Source organism: Dermacentor silvarum, chromosome 8 (assembly GCF_013339745.2).
Source record: "Dermacentor silvarum isolate Dsil-2018 chromosome 8, BIME_Dsil_1.4, whole genome shotgun sequence".
In the NCBI taxonomy this organism is placed as follows: domain Eukaryota; kingdom Metazoa; phylum Arthropoda; class Arachnida; order Ixodida; family Ixodidae; genus Dermacentor; species Dermacentor silvarum.
The window spans coordinates 166,821,014-166,845,961 of NC_051161.1; the positions used below are offsets into that span (position 1 = coordinate 166,821,014).

General features: G+C 50.3%; 1 protein-coding gene across 3 annotated transcripts in view; it reads left to right on the plus strand.

The window, feature by feature from the left end:
* The window catches only part of LOC119461825 (epoxide hydrolase 1), a 118,028-nt gene that overhangs the window by 51,876 nt on the left and 41,204 nt on the right, over positions 1 to 24,948 (plus strand). The window lies entirely within an intron of this gene.

Below are 24,948 nucleotides of genomic sequence, written 5' to 3' on the forward strand. Positions count from 1 at the left end.
GGAAGGAAACATAAACAGATCAGCCGTAGAGATCAGCAAGAGACGATTGGAGTACTGGTGGAAAAAAAGGCAGGGAAAAGATGGATACGACCTGATCTCTTAAAATCATAGGCAGCGGCACAAGGTAAATTTTTGAAAAAGAAAAATAATAATGAGAGGTATACAAAAATGCTAGATAAAGAACATGTATAGTATACCTGATTAAATCAAGCAGGCTAGGTGACTATTTGTCGCCGCCCCGTTTCACAGGGGATGCCAATAAATCATCATCATCATCATCATCATCACCAGCTTAGCGGCGCCGGCGGCTTGGCATTCCTCTGCCTCCGCTAAATTTTCGTTCATAGTGGAGTGAGTAAATCTCAAAGCGCGAAAAAAATCGTTATTTCACATTAAAGTGATAAGTGTACCAGGCTTCGCTAACATGAAGGTTCCTTGTGCAGGGCGTGGATGACGTGAACACGGATCAATCGGGCAGCCCTCAAAGCCCACTGAAGTTACCCTCGCGCGCGCAATTTGTTTCGTCCGGTCTATAGCCATTCATCCAAGCATAAAAAAATGAAAGTGTTAGCCCACGTGCTACCCCTCAATCAGAAGAAAATAGTGACTGCACCAGAAAATGTATTTCATGCTTATCGCTGCTTCCATTCACACTCAGAAAACCGTTCAATCATCGTTGCGCGAATTCAATGTGGCCGCGATATAAATTAAGAAATGAAACGGCGCAAGCTTGCGATATGCACTGCACTATAGCAAAGTGGCTGTTCATGGCTAGAACTTAAGATGAGAATGCAGATCAGCTATGTAAAAACTCTTTCAAATTGGAATTTATTAGGCGGGACGAAGGCAGGCGTCTATCATGAATTAGAGCATCACTACTACAGTTTACTGATGAAAACCTGAGCAAATGCCTTTTTTATTCCAATTCCACTTAACATAGACCGTGTATATTATTCATTGGGCTTTCGTTCATTGAGGACTGAGTGACTCTTGCAAGATCTAAAAAAAGAGGTGACTTTCTTTTTTCTTAAATTGCATATGAGAATGTGCCAACGTAAGCGTGTTTGACAATGCATGCTGCAGCCTGTCCACAAATACACTTACACCCACCACACAATAATCCGATAGACCTTTTATTTATTTTTTTTTTGCAAGGGCACAATACGAAAAAGCTTGTGCATGAAGCAACTCGATAATTTTAATAGGTGATAACCATTCCAGAAGCTTGCGGTCTCATACACTCCCACAATTTAAAAATGTATAAAAACATGCAAGCGTGTAATATACACCGCACGCGCATTGTAAAAAAAAATTCAGTAGCCAGGATGGAACAAATTTGAAAATCAGGCACACATCTGCACAGAAGACAGCAGTATTTTACAGGGTGTACAAATATTTCAAAATATGCAAATGTCACGTAGCTGGACAGAACCATAGTAATGTTGTTGCCGTCCCTTGAAGATACTCGGTTATTTTTTACATTCCGCCTAATTAGATAATTAGTCGTATTTATTGATCAACTTTCAATTATTATAATTAGATTAAAAGTGTCAATGAGAAAATTGTAGAGCAACATGAAAGACTCCCGATACAGCTTTGTATTGCTCAATACGCGCTACGTAGAAGTGTTTTTCCGAGCATGAAAGAAGCTCACGAATACACCCAAAGTGCCTCGAGCGACCAGTCGCGCGGCAATATTGCTGTATTCGCGGGTTTCGTTCACGCTCGGAAAACACTTTTATGTATCACGTATTGAGCAACAGAAAGTTATATTGGGAGATTTCCACGCTGCTGTACAATTCTCTTGTTCATACCTTTTATCCAATTATAGCATTAAAAGAGTTGATTAATCAATTATGAAAATAATTATGTAATTAAGCGGAATAAAAAATAATCCCACTATCTCCAAGCGACGGAAGACAACATTACCTTGGTTCTGTCCAGCTACGTGACATTTACATATTTTCCAATCTTGGTGCATGATAGTAAACCACCCAGTATATATCTTTTACATGCAGCAAAATTTGCACAAACTACTGCGGCACACGGGAGGTTCTCACTTCCGCAGCGGCTTTCGAGGTTTATTTGACCGTGTGAGGTTCTTTGGACAGTTTATAAATAAGGTGGGAATCCTTTTATCGAGCGCTCCGCGTAATATTGCCACGTGTCTAGCGCGGCGATGACGATGGCATAAGACACATCGGCACTTATGAAAAACATAGCAAGAAGAAGAAGAAGAAGCGGTGACTAGCGCGCGCTATTTTAAAACCGTCCGTTCTTGTTACTGCCTCTGCCGACAAGTGCGTTTCGTTTGTCCCTCGAGCTTTCGAAGTCGTGACACTATGCCTTCGATATCGTATCCTCTGAAAAATGGCTGGTGCAGACATGGTCGGTAGGCGTTAGAGTTCGGTCTGCCCTCAGATTTGCACGGCGTCACTGCTCTAGACGACCGCTGTCGGACGGCGCTTTGAATAAAGGCACACGCTCCGCACAAGTCAGGTATCCAGAATTGCAGTTCGGAACGAAGCACTTTGTAGCCATTTCAACCGCCCCTCAGAAGGCCGCTGCCACCTTCGTCGAGGGCCCGTGGCGACAATACCCAAGCACAAGCTCATGAAACAAACGCGAACAAAAATCGTGCCTTCAAAACAGCGCAACCGCACATGCGAGCAGGAAGACGAAGCAGCGGCAGCACGCGCCTTGCCGCCGAGGCTGGGACCGCATACCGCACGCCCTCTACGACGGCGCCGAACCAGCTGCAACCAAGCCGAACATAATCTGGACGCGAGCGAGCGGCGCTTTCGCGCGCGTTGGGGGGAGAAGGTCAGCACCTCTCCTTATTCTTACACCGTGCTCTAGTAGGGCCAACCACTTCCCTCCTCCTCCGTCCGGCTCGGCGTGGCGGCGCGGCCGCGACGGTGGCACCGTCTATGTCGACCCTGGCGTAGCAGACGACGGCTAAGGCGCTACCAGAGGAAATCCGCGGAAAGCTTCGTTCGAGCCCTGCGGATCAGTTTTTGAGGCGGAATTTTCCTTCGTTAGTCAGTAACTGGCCTTAATATTGTCGTGTTAGAAATGCGCAAAATATAGAGAAAATGACCATTGTTTAAGGCCAAAAGCGTCCGCACGTTCAGAGTTCGTGTTGCTCAAGCACGATGCATGCACGCGGTGCGCTCAAACACGCGCTTAATTGCCAGAGTTTCAAGTTTTTACTGCGCGAAGGTATGTGAACGTGGTCTCGTAGGTTCATTTACGTACCTACAGAATACTTTGGTAGAAAGAAGGAGTTCAGAAAGAAGGAGCACACATACGAAAAAGTCATATGCCTGCGCGGCACACGCAGCACAGTCACAGCTTAAGCGGGCGGAGCGCTTGAAGAGTAGCTCCAATTTGGGCACCACGCACAACGGGGTCTTCGCGGCAGTCTGTTCACCTCGTTTTGACGAGAACGATCTGAACTGTCCGCCCAGCGTCGACGGTGAGCTGCGGCTTGTAATGCTCTCTGCACAGCAGTCTGCTGAGCCCGACCAAGCTTTACAACTGCAACTTACATGTCGGGCACGCTACGTCACGGCCGGGCTCGACTGGCACGCGCGCTCGCTTCTTACGGCCTTCTCACCCGTCGGGGAAACAATGGGAGAGTTTCTCAGCGCGTTACGCCAGCCGTCGGCGGTAGGGGCGCTGCGACCCTGACCCTTCCTCCCTTGCTCCGCGTACATGCGCCTGCCTTCGCGCTCGCACGATCGTTTTCCCGCGCATTTTATTCGGTGCTCTGTCAGTGTTGTTCAGTATGCAGTAAATTGTGGGCTCCTGAAGACGGTCGTACAGCCTTGAGTACGAGCTGCTACAGCCAAGACTTCGCGCCGTTCATTGCACATCGGTATATAACTGCTGTGTGATGGTGTATTGCTGCCTTCCGTATTGCAAGTCCCGTTCCGGGAATTTTCACCAGTTCCCAAGCAATGAGTTTCTCGCCCGAGTTTCTAGCGCTTTTGGACAAGATAGCATCAACTAATAAAGGGGAATTATAAGATGGACATAACAAAGATCGTAGCCTTCTCCTCCGGATACGCTACTCGGCAAATACATAATTTCACTCTAACTCTTTTTTCTCACGCAGCAACTCTTTTAAGTATAGTTTTTTTTTCGCACACAATAGTGAACTGGAACCAGCTAAAAAATGACGTCGTCTCTGCGCCAACATTAACTTCTTTGGTATCATGTTTACAGTGACATTATTTTGTTTGTGCCATGTTTGCAGTGACAGTGTTTTACTTCTTTAGTGTAACGTTGCGTGTGCCCAACCTGTACGCTTTGTATTTATTCAAATAACAGTTTTTTTTATTAACCTGTGCATTTTCTGAACATACCAATGTATTCGTTATGCTTGTACCACCCTGCTAAAATCACCGCTTGGTGAGTGCAGTATTTATAAAATAAAAATAAATAAATAATATCGTTTTTTTTTCGATAATGCCTCCGAACACTTACCGCGCAGGAATGTACTAGAAGTACTCGAAAGAGCAGTCCAGCCCTATTTAGCTGCCCCATCTTCAGGGCAGTTCCCATCTTGAGCTGTCCTGAAGGTGTTGACGACAGTCATGCAATACGATCCGCAAATCTAATTGCCGAGAAGTTTCTGAGAATACTCCTTGTAAATAAGTCAAACCAACTGACTGATGAAAACGACAAGCCTTCGGCCTATGTACACAAGCCGCAAAGGAAACACTTTAGATTGTAATTGTGAATAAGACACATTTGTGAGTTGCTGTGCCCGCAAGAGTTTTCGCGTGAAAGTATGGCAACCATTGTAAGTGCATACGAGCAATAAATATTTATTTTCACTCCTCAAAATGCATTTGATGGCGGAGAGCTGTTCTCCTGGCGCATGCATCCCCAGTGAATTTAAAGCTGGATGTATTAATACGGTTACACTGCATCCATTTATAAGAAGCCTAGATGAACCATTTACGCGTCCTCTACAATTAGGCGACTTGTTCTTGAATGCACGGTGAGGTAAGAAGCGCGCCCGACCCAATCTTCCAGCGTTGCGCGCGCTGCACAGATCAGCTGGGAACAGCTGAGCAGGGTGGGGTCGCAGCGCCCCCCTCCAAGCAGCGGCGATAGGCATGAACTAGCCCCGATGCGAAGGCCGTAAGAAGCGAGCGCGCGCGCCAGTGGAGCCCGGCCGTGGCTACGTTTACAAGGCACCTTAACTAGATGGCGCCACCACACTGGTGGTGGTCGCATTGAGCTTCCCGTTTAGCCGCCCTATCCCAGCCTAGCCCATCCACCAGGTACTTTGACGTGATAGTGGAGTGTCCGGACACATTGATGAGCCGTCGGTATGTGGTGCCATTTGGATTTCTTCGATGTGTTGTGCTGAACGAATCGAATGACTACGAGGCCTAATAAGCAGGTCTCGCTCCGCAGAGCCTCCTCTATTTCGCGCGGCTGATAAGAGGTGGCGCTAGCGGCACAAGTTGGCACAATCCAACACAAGCCGACCGATGGCGAAGGGTTCGAAGCAACTGCTACCCGCGGAGGAATCCCGTGTTCAGTGTGATCAATGCGACCGGTGGCATTACTTAGAAGAGGCAGGACTTCCGGATCTGGATGCAGCCAAAGCAGCGAGCACTTTCATTTGCAAGTTGTGCTTAATGATGGAGACACATGAGGACAACTTGCAGGCAACAGTGAGAGAAGTGAAAGCAATCGGTGCCAGACTATGGGAGACACAGTCCGAATTCGCTGAGCTTCGACACTTTGTGCGACAGTTGCAAGCCTTACAGTCCAAGCCGTAGGCGCGGGTAGAGAGAACTGATGATGCAGCGCCTGTGTCCACTCAGGCAGGTTGCCGAGCAACAGAAGCCACAGAGGCCTGCTCTCTAAAGAGCTCAAGAGAGAGCAAACGTGAGTTGGTGAAACCCGGTGAATTACATCGCAGAAGTGTCATATATGGCGAGCAATCGATTGAAGTTGCCGCGCAGCATCCGTTCTTGAGAGTGGTATAAGAACCAGCTGATGCTTGTGAGGAGCTGAGCGTGCTGCTTCATCTGCGCTGTCGTTGCTGACAATTCGGTAATGGCTCGGCAACCATTGAAATACAATATCGTGTCCTTCTTCGAGAGCGTGATGATGAGTGTGCCTAATTTCGTGCACTAGCTGTTCGTGTAACGCTTGTCGTAGGGAAAATTGCAGAGTTTGTAGAGCTGCTTTAGAATCACTGAAAATGGCCCAACGATTTGGAGGCTGCTGGAGCACGTAATTCAGTGCACCTTGAAGAGCCGCAAGTTCTGCTGTTGTAGGCGTGGTGTTGTGGTATGGAGGCATGATGTCTTGTCACAATACCACAGAATGTAGCCTGTGGTCTTCGCAATGGCAAATCGGCTAAATGATGGGATGGTAGCCGTGAAATATGTCGAAACAAAAACATAAGACAATCCTGTGACAGCTGTGCTGTTTGTGACAAGAGTTCAAATTGTTATCTGTAGATACATCGCGCGATTACCTCGTTCGTTGGACGAGGTTTCCGCCCACGAGTAAAATAGTTTTGTTTACGAATGACATCATGTCGTACAGTGCGAATAGAAATTGTCGATTAGTCGAATGACCTGCTGCGGACAGCACCAGCGTACGAAGCGACGAGTATATTAGATGCTGGGTTACAGATGTTTGCGCTATTTTATAGCGCATGGTCCAAGCATGCGGCATGATCAAGAGACCCTGTGGACTTTGCTGCGTTAGCCAGTGTTTTTTTTTAACAGTGAAGCTGTATATTGGCTAGGTGCTGGCGGATCGCGTCGGCGGACAAAACGACGCGTGAAACAAGTTTTCTGCGGAGAAAATTCGCGTCTCGTTCACTTGGTCTATACCAAAATTGGAATGGAAGGGTACGAGTGTATGACTAACCTGACTGATAGGTCACTTTATATCACGAATGACGATAATAAAATCACGTGTGGCGCACACCCACATTGGATATGCGAGTATGAGCCAGGGACAAGAAAGAAAGAAAGAAAGAAGGAACGAGAGGAAGTTCGCGTTGGCACGATGTGTACGGCCGGTTCTTGGCCGATCCTCTGTTGTCTGGCACCGACTTGAGCAAAAGCGTCGGTGCGACCGGCGTGCGAATACCACCGACGAGGATCGGGCCACTGGAGCGCAACGCAAGCACGATGCGCGCCGCCTCGACTGCCCACCATCGGAACGTTTCCGCGGGGCGAGGTTTCAACGAGGGTTCATCGGCAACCCGTTCGGCGCCACGTGTGTCGTCTTTGGTTCGCCGGAGACTTCGCCACCATCGGCAGCGTGAGGGACGCCCAACAGCGTGAAATATTCGCCGGTGCGTTGCGGCAGTGTATCTCTTCCGAAGCTTTCCTATTGCAGATCCACTATGGTCACAGCTTCGCTGGCTTCCATCTACACAGTAGTGGAAGGGCTCTGAATTTTAACAGCGGAGCTGTTTAAGCTCTTGGTTGCGCCGCGTAGTGCGAACAAAAACTGCTCCTGGCGACGACGTCACCGCACGTTGCCTAGCAACCACCTCGCGGAGTGACGTGTTCTTCACTTCCTCTCCGTGCCCTGCACATGTTGCCTTGACATGGGACGTTAAGGAGAGAGAAAGAGAGCATGCGCGAGGCGCGCGCTGTGCTCGGGAGAGAGGAAAAGAAAATGAGAGCGAGAGAGAGAGAGCGAAATAAAAAAAAATGTCACAGTTTCGCCCTAAGGGCGAAGCAATGAATGCGATAGCAACATAGCAATGTCATACGAAGTCAGGTGAGCGGCTTTGGTAGCAATATGAATTGTAGTAAACATGAGATGATTAAGTAAGCAGGTGTGCTGCGGCGTAAGTAGACCGACATGAAGAGAGACTCGATGACCACGAGGAGGCGCGTGTGAAACGGTGGTGTTGATGAGAAGCGCTTCCCGTGGGCAGCGCGTGCGAAGGGACACACCTGTAGCGCTGCACTGCCGATCCGGGCAGCATTACATATGTAGCGTGCGTTGGAAAATGTGGCCCGACTATTACTAACTAAATGAACAAGCGTGGTGTGAGAGCGCACAAACAAACATGAATAGATCACACTGAATGACTGCAGACAACGACTGTCAAAACGCTGGCAGCAAGCCCATACGCTGCAGCGGGCGAAGGTACGTACGGTCTATCGCTTCAACAGAAACTGAGCGGCGAATGCACAGTGCATAAAAAAGGTCAGAGCCGTGTGGAGATAAGAGACGGTGCGGTCGACCGACGAGCGCGGTTGTTGGCAGAGTAGAAGTGCGCCCCCCCCCCCCCCCCCGCTCCCTCCGGCGCTGGCTTTCCGCTTCCTTGCGTGCGCGTGGGAGATTGAGTGCGTTCGCTCTCCGTGATAGCGCGCGTCCCCGCACGCTTCCGCTCGGGCATACGGCGCGCGGCGAAGATTTTATCGATACGGAACCTCACGGCGACGCCGACGGCAGAAATCCGGTTGAAGTGTCCATATAATTGCCATCGCAATAAAATTGTAGCAGCACCAAAGATGCGACGCGTAGAGCTGCTGCCGACGCCGTCCGCGTTTAAGGCCCGTTTATAGTCCGACGTTTTCGGCGCGCGGGCCAGCGTCGTTTGCGGCCGGTCACGCTACGCCGATTACGCTGCGCCAGCCGAAACGCTTATCTCCTCTATACTCCGACGCGCGCGCCGTTGGCTGTTATCTTCGGGGCATGCGCAGAACGATCCCAAGCCCGCGCGCGCTTTGAACGGCTGTTCGCGACCGTCGGCGAAGCAAGGGTGAAGCGGCGTGGGCGCCTTTATTTCTTCGCGCGAAATGCATTCTGGGTTGGCGCAGTCGATGCGACCAACGCGCGAATGGGTCAGGAGCCAATTCGGCGCCGGGCACGTCGGGGCGCGCCGAAGCCGCCGGTTACGTTGGCTGTCGTTTTCGCCAACGTGACGTAGCGAGAGCGCGCGCGCGCGTTCACGTTACGTCGGACTATAAAGGCCAAGATATAGTCCAGCGTTTTCGGCGCGCAAGGCCGCGGCAGGCGAAGTCGGATACGCTACGCCAGCCACGCCAGCCTGTGGAAGAAATTTGCCTCCTCGACAGTTCGGCGCGCACGCCGCGCGAGGCTAGCGCCATCTCTGTGTGTGGGAGCGCAACTTCACGGCCGCGCGATCCATGGCGCATGCGCATTCTCAGTTTCTAAAGCCCCAACCAGACGTACGCGTTGGAGAGCGTCCGCACGCGCCGCATCACGCCTGGGCGCGTACGGCGTCAGGCGCGGAGACTGCAGCGCGTGTGGACGCGTTGCGGCGTGGACACCTACCACTGCTAGGTTTTCTGCGCCCGCGCCGGAAGATGCCACCGCATCGCCCGCGCGACGCTCCTCACGTGACCACAGAACGCCTATGACGTGACCACGGCGAACCAGCGTGACTTCCGGAACGACTCTTCGCGCGGCGTGCAGGCAAGCCCGCGCAAGCTGCGTGCTTTGTGTTGGTCGTTCCGCGCGTTTGGTAGGTGAACGTGGCAGCCGCGACAAAACGCGCAGGGACGCGCGGCAACTCGTGCATCGTTTGGGCGCGTGCCCTCTTTCTCTATCGGACGCGACGTGACGTCGAGTGAGCGCGGCGCGTGCGGACGCTTTCCAACGCGTACGTCTGGTTGGGGCTTAACAGAATGTGCCCGCGCCGTCCGAGTTGTGCGCGCTTTGCTTTTTTTTTTTGACATGAGAAGACACTTTATTTCAGACAACCAACATACATAGTTGCCTAGGGACCAGCCATGCATAAAATATAAACATAAGTTCGACAAGAAAGCACATCGTGATTTTTTACATATGCAAACACGAAAAAATACCTTATACACAGGTCTCGCTCCGTGTGCTGTTTGACTGCCTTCACGGCATGGCGTTAACTTGTCCTGACAGCCAGAAGATCGCACTCCTAGTGCTAGTGCGTCGGCTACGTCAAAAGCGGAAGCGAAACATGTACATACATCCTCACTTGCGTTGTCATCGTCCACGGACGTTGAGAAAGCCACAGCCGCGCTTTCACTACGAGCGCCGCAAGCCGCCATCTTGCGTTCTGCCCCTACAGCGCGCAGTGCATTCTGGTCTAGCGGTAACCGCGTGAAATAGAACATGTTATATCTCCGCGCACGGCCGGACTCGACTCCACCCTCCGCGCGGAGGAGAGTCGAGTCCGGCCTACTTTAGTCCGTCCGTGCTCCGCGCCGGCGGCGCTGAGCGCGCCCGACGCAGCTGGGCTAATAAGGTAGGTCCCTGTAGTCCGTAATACTTTAGTCCGTAACTGCAGCAGGCCGGCTCGCCCCGGCAGGTGTGAAGGCGCAGGTTGGCCGTGGCGTCACGGCGCCAGAACTCTCGTTGACTCGGTGGCGAGTTCATGTGGCCTTGACATGAGACGACCAAAGAAGATGCGGACACCCGAAGAAGCCGCCCATCTTGAAGCGCGTCGCGCGGCCAAGTGAGAATCTGTGCGTCGGCGGTGAGCCGATTCGGAATATCGTGCCTAGCAGAACTTAAAGCATTTCCTAGCAAAACTTGACCATGTCTAGTAACACCTGGAAGAAGCTAGGTCGATCACCAGCTTCGCTGTTTACTCCAGCCTTGCACCAATAGTGCAAGCTGCCCACATTTTTTTACAGCGTAAGCTGTTATGGGCTCATTCCAATAGCCGTTTCGGTTCGCGATGGTGTCCGCCGCCGCCGTTGGGGACCATAACCGTTATCGCCGGAAATACGAAAAAAGGACCCGGTCCCCGCCGGATCGAACCCGCGCCCGCTGCGTGGGAGCCAGATACTCTACCACTGAGCCACGCAAGCGCTTGCTAGATAGATAGATAGACAAACTTTAATTCAAATATAGTTTTGTCTTGCCCCAACGGGGCATCGCTAATGGTCGGGGCCCCTAGTCCAGGGCTCCGCTGGCTCTTGCCATCTTCTCTGCTCTCTGGATCAGCTTGAGCTGGTCGTCGAGGGCCGAGCTGGACAGCAGTGCCTCCCATTGCTCCCTCGTGGTGTTCGTGTCATGGTGTTCTATGCTGTGTAGCGTGCACTCCCACGTAATGTGGTATAGGGTTGGTGTGGCCCCACACCACGGGCATTCGTCCCTGTAGGCTGTGGGGTGCAGGCGATGTAATATGTGTAGGTTCGTGTAAGTGCCTGTCTGGAGCCTACGCCAGGCAGCGGCATCCTCCGTCTTTAGTATTCGATGGGGTGGGGGATATCGCAAGCGACTCCCTCTGTGGTAGTTCAGGATTGCTGAATACTCGGGTCAACTGGGTCAGGGTCATCTGCAGTCGGCGTGATGAGTGCTCGGTTATGTGCAAATTCTCGAGCTGCTCTGTCGGCATACAGGTTACCCGTGATGGCAGCGTGACCCGGTATCCAAATGATGGTTATGATGGTGTTGTCGTCAGTGTCCTCCTTGGGTATTTGGGCTAGGACTTGTGCCGCAGGTGTTGCGATTCTTCCCTGTAGGAAGTTGCGGCAGGCCTGCTGGGAGTCCGTGAGGATCGTCAGTGGTTTACTTGCGTGTTGACCTTCGCGGATGGCTAACGCGATGGCCAGTTCTTCCGCTTCCGTGATCGTGCAGGGGCGGGTCGATGCACTGGAGGTGACGTGGCCTCGGCGGTCGCAGACCACTGCCACTGCGCCCTTTTTCTTTGTTCTGTACATAGCGGCGTCCGTAAAACGGGCCGTGGTATCGAACCTGAATGTTTTCTCTATGTATTGGGCCCTTGCTTTCCTCCTTCCGGAGTGTAGGTTAGGGTCCATGTTGCGTGGTATGTGGGCAATGTGATACCTGTCCTGGACGTGACGAGGTATCGTGCAGGTTTCTTGGGTTCGTGTTGTTGTGGCTTTGAAGCCCAAAGTTTGTAGGACCTGCCGGCCCGTGTGAGTCCGCGCAAGTCTCTGTTGTTGTGAGACGTGAAGGGCTTCTGTGAGTTCGCTGAGGGTGTTGTGTAACCCCAGCGCCAATAATTTCTCAGTCGATGTACTCATCGGCAGGCGGAGAGCGGTCTTGAAAGCCATCCTCAAGAGCGTGTCGGCCTGTTTCGTCTCGGATTGTGTGAGATGGTAGTAGGGCAGGCTGTATGTGATTCTGCTCACCACCAGGCTTTTGACCAGTCGGAGTGTGTCCCCTTCCTTCATGCCTCTATTCTTCGATGTTACACGGGATATCATGCGTGATATCGCCTTGACACTGGTTTTGAGGAGTGTAAGGGTGTGTGTAGCACGCTGGTTAGACTGCAGCCACATGCCCAGCACCCTGAGCAATGACGTTTCTGGTATGAGGCTCCCGTTGAGGTGTACCTCGATTTTTCGTGTTGGGTCTGTGGGGACTGTGTGGTTACCCCGGCCTCGCCAGACTCGTATGAGTTCAGATTTCTCGGGCGAGCATTGTAGTCCCCGTTGGCTGACGTATTCTTGGATGAGGTCAGCTGCAGTTTGCAGCCGTTCTTCTTTTTCAATAAGGGACCCTGTTGTGGTCCAGAGTGTTATGTCGTCTGCGTAGAAGGCGTGGCGGAGGCCTTCTACGTCCTGCAGTTTTCTTGCGAGGCCGATCATGGCGACATTGAAGAGCGTGGGTGAGATGACTGCTCCTTGTGGTGTGCCCTTGTTGTGAGGGTGGTATACTGCAGTGTGGATCTCCCCAATCTTCAGCTCTGCCGTGCGGTGGCTTAGGAAGCTCTGAACGTACTTGTACGTTCGCTCACTGCAGTTGGTGTTGGCGAGCCCTTCTAGGATTCCTTGGTGGCTGACGTTGTCGAAAGCTCCTTTGATGTCGATTGCTAGGAGGGCATGTTCGCCGCTGCGGGGAACGTTGCTGAGGACTTGTTCCTTGATTTGGAGTAAAACGTCTTGTGTGGACAAGCCTGCGCGGAAACCAAACATGGTGTCTGGCAGGTGCTTGTTGTCTTCTAAGTGTCCCTGTAGTCTCTTGTGTATGAATTTCTCGTACACCTTGCCGAGGCAGGATGTGAGCGAGATTGGTCTCAGATTTTCAATTGCCAATTTCTTCCCCGGTTTGGGGATCATGATTATGCGTGCGTGTTTCCACATCGCCGGCATCGTACCTTGTTCCCAGTGTTGGTTGAGAAAGGCCGTGAGCGCGGAGATGGCCTTGTCGCTAAGGTTTCTGATCATGGCGTTCGTGATACGGTCCGTGCCCGCCGCTGTGTTACGGGTGGTGGCTGCGATGGCCGCTCTCACCTCGTTTTCTGTGATGGGTTCGTCCAAAAGTGCGTTGGGTTGTCCCATGTATGGTGTTGTACATGGTTGCGTGGGAGCTGGATCTCCATAGCACTTGTTCTTGATGGCGTCGATGAGGTCTTGTTGGCTGCCTGGGTAGGTGTGTAGTAGCCGCTCCAGGGCCTTGTGCCCCTCTCCTTTGGTTTTGGTGGGGTCCAGGATGGCTTTGAGTATGTGCCACGTTTGGCGGTACCCAGGGTGCCACCGAAGGAGTCGCAGAATCGATACCAGTTCGCCGAGGCGAGTAGCATGGCATATTCTTCTGCTTCCGCTGTTATTTGTGCTATGCGTGTCTTCAGTTTCCTGTTGTACTTCTGTGTTTTCCAACGGCGGGTGAGACCTCGTTTGGCGTCCCACAGGTGTAGTAGGTGGGGATCCACTTCTGGGGTCTCTTCCGTTCTGGCAATTTCCTTTGTATGGTGTTGTTTCTGTCGACGGAGGTTGTCGCACCAGTCTTCCAGGTTCGTGATTGTGTCTGTGTCCTGTTCTTGGGCTTCCCTAATTTTTCGCCAATCAGTGATTTTGGCTGTGCCGATCTGCCAGCGTAGGCGTCCAGTTTGTAGCGTTATGTTAAGTATGTAGTGATCGTTGCCTAAGTTTTCGAGTGTGTTGAGCCATTCGGCTCGCGTGGTTTGTGTGATGAAGGTGAGGTCGGGAGTGGTGTCGCGTGTTACGCTGTTCCCTTCCCTCGTCGGAGTGTTCGGGTCTGTGATCAGTGTGAGGTGGCTCTGTTCCATTAGTGTTTCTAGCTGGAGACCCTTCCAGTCCTGCCTCTGATACCCCCATAGCGTGTTCTGAGCGTTGAAATCGCCCATGATTACCAGAGGGCGGTCTTTGGAAAGGCGGAGAGTGTACCTGAAGAGTTTGTCAATGTTTGCCCGCCTTTGGCTGGGGGGGCAGTAGACGTTTAGAACAAAGGCACTCTTTGTATGATTGCCTTTGTAGACGAATTCTAGGAGTACATGTTGTACGTCTACGTCGTGTATAGATTTGTGTTGTATAGTTGTTATGTTTTTGTCTACGAGTGTGGCTACCTTCCATTTGTCGTCTTGACTTGCGTGGTATTCCTCGTAGCCATGTAGTGTTGGTCGGGTACCGGGCTCTTGTAGGGCTATGACCCCTGGCGGCTTTGAGGATTGAGCGATCAATTGTGTCAGTAGCCCTTTTTTCCTTCGGTACCCACGGCAGTTCCATTGCCAAATTTCTAAGTTTTCTTTGACTTGCTTGTGTGGTCTAGGCATTGTTGGGTGTTGTGGTCGGTGATGTTATGATCGGTGATGGGTTTTGGTGTCGGTTATGTCCTGCCGCAGGTGTGACTTTGCAGAGGTTCTGTCGTAGTGTTTTTCGCAGTTTTATGGAGTGAAGCTGGCCCTTAAGCTTGCTGTCTACAGCGGCTTCCATGTGCTTGATTGCTGCCTCTGTGCGTTGTAGGGCAGTCTGTGTTATTTGTTCCATCTGGGCGCGTGTATAGCATCCATGAAGGCTTGCATCTGGGTTTGGATGGCATCGACATTGGTTTGTAGGTCAATGATGGCCTGGTGTGGTGCCATCTCTTGTGCTTTTTGTGTGAGCTGTATCACTTGTTTGAGTTGTCTGTTTTCTTGTGTGAGTGTTTGTATCTGTGCGCGCATGCTCGCGAGTTCCTGTTAGAATTTCGTGGGCGGTGGCGTCTGTGGTTTTTTGTACGAGGGGGAGGCTACTGCTGCCCAGCTTACCTCTTGTTCTTTGGTGTTGGTCCTCTTGGGTGAGGCTTCCTTGGTCTTCCGTTGGTTTTGCTGGGACCCCTTATCTTTGGGAGCCGCTATGATGGGTGTACCATGCTGCTGTTGCTTGGACGTCGACTGAGATCGCCGTCTGGGCGACCGGAAATGAGGCCGGGGCCGCGAACAGGAGCGGGACCTGGACCTCGGGCTGGAACCGGACCGGGATCTGCAGGTCATCGACGACTCCGAGTAGTCGGAGTCGGAGTCTTCCCGCTCGGAGCTGAACCACCGTGGGCGGGGATGTCGTTGGGTTTTGGGGGCGGTGGTGGAGGCTGGTTTCCCTCGGGGGCGAATGCGCTTTAGTTTATTGTTGCAGTCTTTTGCGGCCGTGAGATGGGCCCCTCCGCACAGGGCGCACTTCGGAACACAAGTGTGACCGGCTTCTGGGTTAGGGTGGTTGCAGGTATTGCACGCGCGAACCGTTGGGTTGGGGCAGACGTCTGGTCGATGTCCGGTGGTTCTGCAGATGGGGCAGAACTGCCTTGTCGGCTGGTAGTCTCGGCAAGGCATCTCCCCTCCGTAGAAGTACACAAATCTAGGCACCTGGGGTCCCTCAAAGTGGAGCAGGGCTGTCTGAGATTGACCAAGCATACGGGCCCGCACGACGCGGACTCCATGTGTGCGGACTCGAAGATTCGCCATAAGCTCTTCTTCGCTGGTGCCTACGTCGATGCCGTGTACGACACCTTTAAGCAGGTCCTCGGGTGTTGATAGATACACCTTCACAGGGTGTGATCGTCCGTGGAACGTGAGGCTCATAATTTTCATGAGGGTGGCCGCCGTACCCTCGTGAGGGGTGCTCACGATGATGATATTCGAGCCGGGTCGCAGGCGGGTGATGAAATCGTCCCCCTTGCAGGTCGGCGCCCCTCCGGTGGCTTGGACGATCGCCCTGGCCACTTGATGGGTCTGTAGTTTTCGAAGTATGAGGCCCGGGGCCGGGCGGATGATGATTTTCATGTCGGTGCGCGGGAGCGGAGGCGCGCGTCGGCGAGGCCTGCTCCTTGCAGTCGCGTCTTCAGAAATGGGTGTTCGGGCTCCACGCTCCTCGCAGGTAGCTGGCGAACTGGATTTCGCGTCGGTGGCTGACACATGGGTTTTCGATGCCGCGGTTTGCCCGACTGGGTCCTGCTTACCCGGCGTTTGTTGTTTTTGCAGGCGGCGTTTCCGATGAAGGGAAACGACCGTTTGCCACTGGGATTCTTGATGGTGGAGCTGCTCAGAGAGAACCGCAGACGGCCCGTGCAGGGCCTCGTCAGGCAGGTGTGTCGGGTGACTCTCCGATGCAATTTCCATAGTTTCCGTGGTGGTGGGCTGATGGGCCATGGTGCCTGGGTTTCGGGCGATCGTAGCGTTGCGGGTTGGGTCGCCTCCGCAGCTCACCGACGATGCGGCGGCTGCTTGTGGGTCCCCGGCCTCCCGCACGCCAGCGTTGGGCGTTAGGGCTAACCCTCCTGTCGGCGTGGCCGAACGAATGGGGCGCTCGTTGGTCGTAAAAACTGCGGCTCACCGAAGGTGTGGTTTCGCTGAGTCGCCTTGATGTTTACGAAGATATTCCGCTGATCCCAGCGGCGCCAGGAAATTTTGGGCGCTTGGAAAATTCCAAAAGTCACGGAGCCGATGCGAAGCACATCTGCACGCCTCGGTCGTCTTGCTATCGGGCAGTGCATATATGCCCTATAAACGCTCTCTAGGCAGGCGCACAGGCGCAGATGACCCGAGCCTCCGCCAGTATGGTGGCGCCATCTAGGTAAGGCGCCTGCAAGCGAAGCGTGTGCAGGCGCAGACGAAGAGATGCGATTGAGACGAGGCGCGCACTAAAGAAAACGCGATCCCCAGCCTCCACCAGTATGGTGGCGCCGTCTAGTTAAGGTGCCTGCAAACGCAGCATGCGCAACGCAGACAACGAGATGCAATTCAGACGAGGCGCTCAATCAACGCGATTACGATGTGAGATGTGCGCGTCGTATTCTGGATACCTCTTCGGGACACGTTATGGGATCTCCTTGGAAGGTACGAACCGCTCGCTGCTGAAGAAGCGAATCGTAGAGCTACATGAGCGGCTACAACCAGGCATCATCGGGCTCAGCAGACTGCTGTGCAGAGAGCATTACAAGTTGCAGTTCACCGTCGACGCCGGGCAGACAGTTGAGTTCGTTCTCGTCAAAACGAGGCGAAGAGACTTTGTCGCGAAGACCCTGGTTTACGTGGTGCCGAAATTGGAGCTACTCTTGAGCCGCTTCACCAGCTTATGCTGTGACTGTGCTGCGTGTGCCCTGCAGGCCTGTGACTTTTGTCGAGAGAAGAGGATGAAAACAATTTACTTGTTTTTCGATCTTGCTTGCCCTGTCGTCTGGGTGCACTCACGTGTTTTACGAAAATTCTGTCCTCACAAAGAGCCGTCTGATTATTTTTATGCAGTCCCTTTGGATATTACTGCTTTACGAGGCCAAAAGGCAATGCCGAAGCAGAAAACATATGCATCATGCTGGTTTACCAACCCCAAGTATCGCTGTGTTGAGCAACGCCATCGGCCTCATACAGGAGGCTAACGTAGACACTAGACAGCATAGTGATTTCAAGTCTACTAGGCTTGAAATGGGTGAGGCAGTCGGCGGCAAGGCTGTACCATGTATTGATCCGTTATTTTGCTGTCAACAGGCTGTTCGGTTTGCGCACACATTCGAAGCAACCGATCCGGTTATCAGGGAACACGCATCGACACGTGCTGGTGCCCGAATCTCCGATCTTCGCATCAAGATACCAAAGGACCAACATCGGCTTCATTCTCTGTCGCCCACCGTCGCTTCCATCGCCTTGGTCACCTGGTCTCGGCCAGCCCAATCAAGTCTGACTACCGTATATAAAAGGACTGTTCCCGCTGACTCCCGTCCACGGTGTAAGAATAAGGAGAGGTGCTGACACTCTCCCCATAAAGCGCGCGAAAGCGCCGCTCGCTCGCGTCCAGATTATGTTCGGCTTGGTTGCAGCTGGTTCGGCGCCGTCGTAGAGGGCGTGCGGTATGCGGTCCCAGCCTCGGCGGCAAGGCGCGTGCTGCCGCTGCTTTGTCTTCCTGCTTGCATGTGCGGCTGCGCTGTTTTGAAGGCACAATTTTTGTTCGCGTTCGTTTCATGAGCTTGTGCTCATGAAACGAACGCCACGGGCCACGGGCCCTCGCCGAAGGTGACAGCGGCCTTCTGAGGTGCGTTTGAAATGGCTAGAAAGTGCTTCGTTCCGAACTGCAATTCTGGATACCTGACTTGTGCGGAGCGTGTGCCTTTATTCAAAGCGCCGTCCGACAGCGGTCGTCTAGAGCAGTGGCGCCGTGCAAATCTGAGGGCAGACCGAACTCTAACGCCTACCGACCATGTCTGCACCAGCCATTTTTCAGAAGATACGATATCGATGGCATATTGTCACGACGTCGAAAGCTCGAGGGACAAACGAAACGCACTTGTCGGCAGAGGCAGTAACCAGAACGGACGGTTTTGAAATGGCGCGCGCTAGTCACTGCTTCTTCTTCTTGCTATGTTTTTCATAAGTGCCGATGTGTCTTATGCCGTCGTCATCGCCGCGCTAGACACGTGGCAATATTACGCGGAGCGCTCGATAGAAGGATTCCCACCTTATTTCCAAACTGTCCAAAGAACCTCACACGGTCAAATAAACCTCGAAAGCCGCTGCGGAAGAGAGAACCTCCTGTGTGCCGCAGTAGTTTGTGCAAATTTTGCTGCATGTAAAAGATATATACTGGTTGGTTTACTATCATGCACCAATTTGGAAAATATGTAAATGTCACGTAGCTGGACAGAACCAAGGTTGTGTTGTCTGCCGTCGCTTGGAGATACTCAGATTATTTTTTTATTCCGCTTAATTACATAATTATTTTCATAATTGATTATTCAAGTCTTTTAATGCTATAATTGGATAAAAAGTATGAACGAGAGAATTGTACAGCAGCGTGGAAATCTCCCAATATAACTTTCTGTTGCTCAATACGTGATACATAAAAGTGTTTTCCGAGCGTGAACGAGACCCGCGAATACAGCAATATTGCCGCGCGACTGGCCGCTCGAGGAACTTTGCGTATATTCGTGAGCTTCTTTCATGCTCGGAAAAACACTTCTACGTAGCGCGTATTGAGCAATACAAATCTGTATCGGGAGTCTTTGATGTTGCTCTACAATTTTCTCATTGACACTTTTTTAAATCTAATTCTAATAATTGAGAAGTTGGTCAATAAATACGACTAATTATCTAATTAGGCGGAATGTAAAAAATGACCGAGTATCTCCAAGGGACGGCAACAACATTACCATGGTTCTGTCCAGCTACGTGACATTTTGAAACATTTGTATACCCTGTAAAATACTGCTGTTTTCTGTGCAGATGTGTGCCTGATTTTCAAATTTGTTCCATCCTGGCTACTGAATTTTTTTTTTACAATGCGCGTGCGGTGTATATTACACGCTTGCATGTTTTTATACATTTTTAAATTGTGGGAGTGTATGAGACCGCAAGCTTCTGGAATGGTTATCACCTATTACCTATTAAAATTATCGAGCTGCTTCATGCACAAGTTTTTTCGTATTCTGTCTATGCAAAAAAAAAAAAAGGTCTATGGGATTATTGTGTGGTGGGTGTAAGTGTATTTGTGGACAGGCTGTAGCATGCATTGTCAAACACGCTTACATTAGCACATTCTCATATGCAATTTAAGAAAAAAGAAAGTTACCTCTTTTTTTAGATCTTGCAAGAGTCACTCAGTCCTCAATGGACGAAAGCCCAATGAATAATATACACGGTCTATGTTAAGTGGAATTGGAATAAAAAAGGCATTTGCTCAGTTTTCATCAGTAAACTGTGGTAGTGATGCTCTAATTCAAGATAGACGCCTGCCTTCGTCCCGCCTAATAAATTCACATTTGAAAGACTTTTTACATAGCTGATCTGCATTCTCATCTTAAGTTCTAGCCATGAACAGCCACTTTGCTATAGTGCAGTGCATATCGCAAGCTTGCGCCGTTTCATTTCTTAATTTATATCGCGGCCACATTGAATTCGCGCAACGATGATTGAACGGTTTTCTGAGTGTGAATGGAAGCAGCGATAAGCATGAAATACATTTTCTTGTGCAGTCACTATTTTCTTCTGATCGAAGGGGTAGCACGTGGGCTAACGCTTAGATTTTTTTATGCTTGGATGAACGGCTAGACCGGACGAAACAAATTGCGCGCGCGAGGGTAACTTCAGTGGGCTTTGAGTGCTGCCCGATTGATCCGTGTTGACGTCATCCACGCCCTGCACAAGGAACCTTCATGTTAGCGAAGCCTGGTACACTTATAACTTTAATGTGAAATAACGATTTTTTTCGCGCTTTGAGACTTACTCACTCCACTACGAACGAAAATTTAGCGGAGGCAGAGGAATGCCAAGCCGCCTGCGCCGCTAAGCTGGGACCGCTGGCTGCGGCGCCCTCTATCTGCTCGCAGCAGAGCTCCTCGGTGCGCCCGCGCGCGGCCGAACATAATCTGTAATACATACATAACGTAATAACATACGAGCAAAATTTACGGACGCTCGTTGTGAGAGCAAGGAAACATGGTCCCTAATTAACAATCTTAGAGGTGGTGATGTAAACGCTAATCGCCATGTTGATCTGATGTCTCGTTTTTCTTCAAATGGTCCTGCCATCGCTAAAATCAACTCACTTTTTTCAGAAGTGTCTGGTGTAGCGAGACCTCATCCAGATATCTGCACATTGCAAACTAGTATTTCAGAATCCCCCTTTCTTCCCACGCTTTCGGAACATGCCCTGAAAGCGATCCTTTTCAGTCTAAAACCAAATAAGTCCCCAGGAATTGATATTTCAATTTTAGAGCTGCGCAGAACTTTCGAAGCAATAAAAGATGTGCTAATACTCATTTTAAACAATATTATTACCACTGGTATCATTCCCGATAATCTGAAAAATGCGCTGGTCATTCCTCTTTTTAAAACTGGCGCACGCAACAAAATCGAAAACTACCGGCCTATTTCTATCCTTTCATGCGTTGGGCAGATATTGGAAAAACATCTGCTCAAGACAATGAGCAGCTTTTTAAGCAAGCATAGCGTGTTATCTCCTAGCCAGTATGGCTTTGTGCCGAATCGGGGCACACAGTTGCTGCTTGAAGATTTTACCGATACACTAAACTCTGCATTTGAACACAATCAGATTGCTTGTGCACTGTTTCTCGACGTCCAAAAAGCGTTTGACAGCGTCTGTCATAGTATACTACTAACCAAACTTTCATTGCTAGGCTTTCGGGGTGCGTTTTTGCGGCTTCTGAAAAACTTCTTATCTCACAGACACCAACTTGTGTCTATTGAAAATTTCGCAGCAACCTGACTGAAATTAAAGCTGGCGTCCCCCAAGGTTCAATTTTAAGTCCATTATAATTTAACTTATACTTCAACGATTAATCTAATGTTGTGAACGTCAACTTATATCAGTAAGCCGATGACACTGTCCTTGTTTCATACGCTCGAAGTTACTCTGACGCCATTTCTTCTTTACAAATGGCAACAACAAAAGTTATGGACTGGTTTCGGAATAATGTAGTCGATGTCAATGCGTCCAAAACTCAACTAATCTGTTTCTACAACCCTGTGAGCCAAGTTACCCTGTCGTCCCCATTATATTTGCACACATCGCATTGCAATCCCTGTTCGTGTGACCCTGTGCAATACACTCGTTCAGTTAAATATCTTGGTGTTTTTTTTGACAGCGATTTATCCTGGAATTCTCATTTTGCACATATTTGTCAAAAACTTCGCGCAGTGTCTTGTGTTTTGTATAATATAAAATTTTACATGCCAATGTCTGTCCGAAAGCTTGTAGTACATGCCTTATGCTACAGTGTAATCCGGTATGGGATGTGGTCATGGCGCTCAACATTTCGTAAACCGGGTCAACTCCGTCCTTCGTGGTATTCTGAAGCATGTTGCATATGATGTCTCCCCTAAATCTGATGTGTTTAAAACTTTGTCTTTACCTGATTTCAATTCTTTGCTGCTAGAAACTGTAGTCTTAAAGCATTTTTGGAGAAGCCAGTATAACATTCCTTATGTTCCTGCTCGTTGCCTCAGACCGAAGAATCCTTATGTTACACCCCGCTGTAAGACGAGATACGGTCGAAGACTCCGTAACTATTACGTCTCCGCAATGCTTAATTCAATTCCCCAAAGCATACAAGACGTGAAGATGAAATGTGGTCTCAGAAAGGCTCTTAGACACATTAATGCGTGATAAGAAAGAAGCCTGTCGTGTTTTTTTTTTGTCTGTCTGCTTTTTTTATTTTTCACTGTTGTCTACAACCTAACAACTTGTTACTGATGGCTCTGTCGCTGTCTGCCAGGCACTGCCGTTCAAGCCCACTGCGGCTTTGGCAGGCCCGGTTCTTGTATTGTACCATACTCAAGTCAACAATAACGTATTAATATTAATAACGATGCTGGTGTCTGAAGCAAATATGTTATAACGGTTGGTGCTTGCATATGTCGAGGTTGCATTAGGTTGGCTGTACACGAGCACTTTCATATTTAGTTCGTGCGCCAAGCGATCAGATAGGGAGCAGATTTTCCAATTCACGCCGGCAATTCAGAGATGCCGCGGTTCTTCGCTGAATAAAAGAAAAAGCAAAAGCTTGCACTAGGCCGCGCAAAGCCCAAGGCACAGCAAAGCTGGCCGAAATGCTGACACCGCGTTCCACCGCATTGCAATGCTGACAACGCGTTCCAGCAGACCCGCTCCGTGAATGCATCTCTCTCTCTCTCCCTCGGACTTACGGTCGTCACTGCACGTTGCATAGCGCAGCCTGCAACACCGACACCGCGTTCCAATGCCGACAACGCATTCCAGCAGACCCGCTCCGTGAATGCGTCTCTATCTCTCTCGCTCTCATTTTCTGCATCTCTCTCCCGAGCATATATAGCGCGCCAAGCCTCTTCTTCACCTCACAGAGCATTGGCACGAGCGCGTGCGAACGCGCCAGCTGTGGATGAGGACGACACTCAAACGCAATCATATGGTTCGCATAAATGCATGTCCTGGAAGCGTGGCTTTGTAGCCTAAGCAATAAAGAAAAAAAAGAGGCTGTATAGCCTAGTGGTTACGACGCTCGCCTCGGGACCGTGGGTATGCGGGCTCGAATCCCGCCTCGGCAAGAAAATTTATTCTTTTACTTTTCTTCAGTACTGATGATGATATTTTCTTGATACAAACCACAAATTACGGCTGGCTTGAACAGCTTCTCTGTAAAAACCGATACAGCCAAAATAGTTCACAACAGGCACACACCGCGGCTGATGATGCGTCTAGCGAGTTTGCGCAACCAAGAATAATTTACGCATGCTGCAGTTACTGCTGCACCGAAAGGCTTCACAGTGGTTCTTCGACCACCTCATATGAACTGTCACGCAATTATTAATGACATCATGTAAAGCTAAAACATCTCCGAATGGTTGCGCAGCATGCGACGGCAACGCATTCAAGGAGGAAAGGCTCGGCGCGCGCCCTTTCCATCCGTCTCTTTGCAAGAGTGGATTGCTGGGCCAGTTGTTATGAATTAACCTACAAGAAAGGCGCATAGAAAAGATCGAAAGGAGATGGCCACTAAATGCAAGTGACGTTTATTGTAAATACGTACCCAAGACGTTTGCAGTCACGTTAAATGTATACGCACGAGCTGCGCAGCTCCGGTACTCGCGTTGGAAGGCACAGATCAGGTCGCATCCATCTTTTCCCTACTTTTTTTCCACCAGTACTCTAATCGTCTCTTGCTGATCTCTACGGCTGATCTGTTTATGTTCCTTCCACTTTAAACCCAAGCGCTTCTGGGAGTTGCACGTTACCTACGGTTCTCGCTGGGTGGATCCCGTCGCATTCCATTAGGATGTGCTGAGTGGTCTCTGGATCTTTACTGCAGCATACACATGTCTCATCTAATTCCGAATATTTGTTCCGATATGTTTTCGTCCTTAGGCAACCGGCTCGAGCCTCAAATAGCAAGGCACTGCCCTTTGTGTTATCGTACAGAGTTTCCCTTCTAATTTCTTTCTTCTCATTCTTGTAAATCTCCATTGTCCTTTTCGTTTCCATTCTTTGCATCCAATTCACGGTCTCTATTTCTCTCACTTTCTTTCTGATGACCCCTGGTTGTCTATTTACAGTTTCGATTATCCTGTACTTGGTTGCCAACTTCCTTGACCTCTTCCTCTATTCTGTGTCCACGCTTTTCATGTAGAGATACTTGTGCACTTTAGCTGCCCATTTATTTTCATCCATGTTCCTGAGCCTTTCTTCAAAACTAATTTTGCTTTGTGCTTCTCTGACTTCAAAAGAGGCCCAACCCATGTCTCCATGCACTGCCTCATTTGTCGTATTACCGTGTGCTCCCAAAGCCAACCGGCCTACTGATCTTTGGTTAACTTCCAAACCCGCCAATATATCCGATTTTAAGCATATAATGGCATTTGCGAATGTTAGCGCTGGCACCATAACTCCTTTCCAGATTCCGCGCACCACCTCATACTTATTGTGGCCCCACAGTGCTCTGTGTTTCATTAATGCTGCATTCCGCTTCCCCTTTATTTTCAGATTATCTTGGTGGTTGATTGAGTAATTCTTTCCTTCGTTTATGTGTACGCCGAGGTACTTATATTGCTTCACTATGGGTATTACTTGCTGTTGAATTGACACCACGAAGTTACTCGTGGGCTCCAAGACTGCACGGTGGCGCCGACATGCGAGAAATTGCGCAACTATGCGCGGTTTCCATGACTGCTATTTAGTAAACCAATTTTTCGTATGCCGGCGCCGCCGTGCAGCCTTTGAGCCCTTTCGCCAGTGTTGTAGCTCATGTTTAAATGTGACTGCACAGATA